Raw genomic sequence first — 4,278 nt, 5'->3', positions numbered from 1 at the left:
GTTCACAGAATCAAAACAGTGAAAGCATTCATGCTAGTGCATTATGACAGTGAACAAAGCCACTATAACATATAGTTAAGGGAGAAAGACACTGAAAAATCTAGCCACAGATCTAGAAAAAGGTTTTTTTCGTGTTTTAAACTGTTGCCAGGTAAGGCAATTCTCAAGAGGGTCAAGAAAATTAGTCTTAAATGGCTACATAGGTAAATATCAAAATATCATAAGGTCCTAAGACATCTGTCCCCACAGAGACTCCTGCTAGAAAATATCCAAAATCTACATGTTTTCTCAGGTGTGCTCAAGACATCAATGTTCTCTAACAGACAAGTCATGGTTACTCACATCCTACTGTTCATACCCATTAAAAAAGTCCAAAACAAGAGAGATGCTACAAGTCTGTTCAAGGATACGTTAGTCACCATCAACAAACCAACCAGCTGGTAAAACCCCTGAACTATCAAAATATTAATTTTCACATTTCTTTTTAACTCACTCATTAGAATTTTTTTCCTCAGAGCAACACCAAATAACCTACACCTTTTTCCCTATGTATTCAGGGACATTTGAATGCCTTAGGAAACTCTGTTTATAATAAAATTTAGTTTCATGAAAAACTGAAAAACCTATTTTGATCACTAAGAGCTCATCAAAAGAGGTGCATAGTATTACAAGGCATAACACAATAAACCAAGGAGTCCACTATCCCATATTAAACCTTCCTTTTCTTAAAATCCCCTAATTTAATGATCTTTCTTTCAGCTTGCTTTCTTGCCAAAATTTAGGTATATTACAAACCCCTCCAAATTCACTGTTCCTTCAAGAGACTCCCTACTGCTCTTAGTGCACAAGTATCATCACTTTTCTTTCTAAAGTGGCTTGGTACATTCAAGTGTCATTCACACTGAGGGGTACCTGAAGAAGTGCATTAAGAGACTTTTGTTTCAACTGGTTGTGCTTTCTGGGTCACACTTCCTTTAAACACTTCTTCTGTCTGATTCATTTCAGGAAAACATTAACATTTAATGTCATTACAGGCTTAAGTAGATATTTATCATCCTCCTGAGGGGAGGAATTTCCTTTTTGCAGGCTGCAATTTTTGTGACACTAATATAAATCAGCACAGAAAGGTGCTCTACTGTGTCATGTATTAATAAAGATAAAAAACTAGGCAAGATAATAGAGATAAATGAAGATGTATAACAAAATGGCTTGAAACAGACTAGCTTTCAGCACAATTTTCAGATGGGGCAAGGCAAGCAGCAGTACTCCCAGGAATGTCAGAAGTCTAAAAGTAAGGGTACTGCTCAATATTTAGATTTATAACATTGTTATGTCAGTGGATTTAGAGATAAATTACAGGTACAAAATGTGCTCTTAATACACACCAGCTCTCAATTACCACATGCTAGCTGCAATTAAATAACAAGTATATCCATGTAAGCTTTCCTGGAGTCTACTTGCTATACTTCCCAAACCAATATTTGCATTATGAAGAAATAATGGAATTAAGTTTCATTCTCCCCATAAATATTATTTGCATTCAGATACGCTATGTGTTGATAATCCTTTATTTAAACTTCCACAGGTTAGTTGCAGTCAACAATATCTGGTATTCAGGTATGTAACAGATAAGTCTACTCCTAAATAACATGAGTAAAACTAGAAATCTATGTATGATGTAAGGAACTGCTGGCATTTAGTGTTCAGTGCCAAAACACACACAAAGAACCCAACTGCGCTATTTTTGCAAGACAGAACACAAAATTGAGTTTGTACATAGTACTGGTGATAGGAAATGTCTGGGAAGAGCTCATTCAGCACATACTCTGTACAGCAAGGATGCTACATGTGATTTAACAGAACAACTGTAGGAGTAATTTGGCTTGTGGATCTGACATGTAGCCTTCTTTGTAATTAGGATTACAGCTTTATGAGGTACAAAATAATGAATAGTCCTGGCTTATAAAAAAGCAACAATTACATTTTACATTAATATTTTCTTATGCAAAGTAGTTGTCTTCCTACTTCAGAGTAATTGATTGGCTTCTAATTTTCTTAGTTTAGGAGACTTCCAGTCTGAGTTCTTCATTCATGCTTCCAGCAGGCACACATTTGCACTAATTATCAGTATCATCTTCAAAGTCCTAATAAAAAGTGTCATGGCAAGAACAAGAGTGATTAGTGCTTCTCATAAAGAAATTAAATAAAGCTTACAAGTCTCACGATATAAAGCAACTTTATCGTTACATGTCTCCTGTACTACTTTCCATTTCAGTTATTAGTTTCAACACAGGACTACAATGATAGAAGAGAACAGGCAACATGAAACATAAAAACATGCAAAATTTTCAATTAGAAATGCAAGCTATGAGTTTCCAGTATTTGCAAGCAGATGTGAGCTCCAGGAGATAGTAAAGGTAACTGGAATGTAAATTAATAAAATACAGGTGATCAAAAAAACTTAAAAAAAAATCAATGCATCTTTATACTGCTTTTCCTCTGCATCTACATGTAGTTGCATGCCACATGTGTTGTGATGGAAGGTACAGGCTGCTTTGCTCCCAGCCAGACACAACCCCAGAGCAAAGGACAGGGCTCGCTCTCCAAAGGTGCTGCGCCTCCTCTGCTGGCACAGTGTCAGGCAGCAGGCTGAGGAGAGGCAAAGGGTGCAGAGTATCTACAGCACAGACTGACATTTAAGGCACTCTTAAGAAGCAGAAGAGAGAAGATACATACCTAAAACCCAGATATGTTAGAGCCCAACCTTTCCAAGGAGAACACAAGAGACCATATAGTTTAGTGAGATCTAAGAAAAGCATCCACTGTGCATGGATACAGTGGAAAGGATCACTCTGGGTTAGATGACATGTGTTGGTCCATTTTTATAGCAGCTCCACATTCTTAGTCAGAGTACCCCCATAAAACTTAGCCTTTAAAAACTGCATGGCTTTGTCATCCTAACTTCAAGGAGAGAATAGAAACAACTTAATTTCAGCTATCTCTGATCAAGAAAATCGGGAATTTCAGATAGACACAGCACTTGAAATGGCTTCACATGGCTATACAGCAATTCTCACAAGGAGAGTTTTTTTTTTTCCTGTCAGTTCCCAGCATAACACAAAAAGGTCTGGGTCAACAGGACATGCAAAGAGTGCTTATTTTGATAAAGTTATAAGAAAGGTTTACACGAATGTTCATATACAAACAATTTTCAGAAAGCAACATACCAGTACTACCATCCCACCACTGGGCTGAAGCTCCTCAGCTGTGCCTGGGACAGCCTCTGCCCTCCAGAAAACCCTCTCCAACCCTGAGGTCAACTTCTGAAGACAGGTCTCCCTGACACCAGTCACACCGCTGCTCGTAGAAGCCACACCATCCACCTCTCCAAGACTTCCTTACTCTCTGCGAAGCTTCAGGTGCCTCCTTCTCCTCTTTTATTCCCATCAGCTGAGCCCATTTCCTTCAGCTGTATTTTATTCATGAGATTACCCCTGGCCTTACCCCCAGCATGTTTGTAAATCCTAGTGGTGCAATGTATAGGTGTTAATCAGAAGCTGACAGAAGCTGGACTCGAGTTACATGTTTTAGAGTAGCTAAATTAAAATTAGGACTGGCTATTTTAATTTGAAATTACTTTCCCTAAAATACATATATTCATTAATATACTATTGTATAATTAGATAGATCTATTATCTTCCTAATTATACTAATTATATTATATTAATTAATATGTTTCCTCTTTATTTTGTGGTTGTATTTTGTTCAAAGTAGAGAAGAGTTCCAGAATTCAAAACACAGAAGCTTTGAAACTATGAATACGATCATAACAATGAAAGACACTGCTTGCACTTCTTTTTTCCTTTTCTGATTGACATCATTCCACTTACTAATATACCTGAGCTATTGCCAGAATCTCCTGAAAAGGATGCATTCATTAAATTTTAAAGCTCAGGTGTGCAGTGAGTGACTGCCTGTGAAATGAAAACTCTGTTCTAGTGAGATTCAAAGCTGAATACAAACTCAAAGGAAAATTGCTTCTCTTGTCAAATCCTTCTTAAAACTTTGATCAGATTTCCACTTGATCATTTTCAAATTCACTTGCCTCCTAAACTAGTGATGCTTATTTGTAGCATGGGCAAGACTATTTTGTATTTATTATTGAAGCTAGGCACCACTTCCAGGTTGATTCTCAATAAGTGGATACCTTTATCTGAGACAGTCCTGGAAGGGATGTTTGTATGACTTGAAAAAAAACCAAAGAGGTAATCTGCAGGA

General features: G+C 37.1%; 1 long non-coding RNA gene across 1 annotated transcript; it reads right to left on the bottom strand.

Moving 5' to 3' along the window:
* Positions 1–1,552: 1,552 nt before the first annotated feature.
* On the bottom strand, positions 1,553–3,434 carry LOC138109823 (uncharacterized). The gene is made up of 2 exons (XR_011150718.1): positions 3,228–3,434; positions 1,553–2,144 (listed from the first exon to the last, which is right to left on the bottom strand). It is a non-coding gene; the product is annotated as an uncharacterized lncRNA (long non-coding RNA).
* Positions 3,435–4,278: the final 844 nt, after the last annotated feature.

This window comes from Aphelocoma coerulescens, chromosome 4, assembly GCF_041296385.1.
Source record: "Aphelocoma coerulescens isolate FSJ_1873_10779 chromosome 4, UR_Acoe_1.0, whole genome shotgun sequence".
Taxonomy (NCBI): Eukaryota; Metazoa; Chordata; class Aves; order Passeriformes; family Corvidae; genus Aphelocoma; species Aphelocoma coerulescens.
This window is presented reverse-complemented; position numbering and strand designations above follow the sequence as displayed.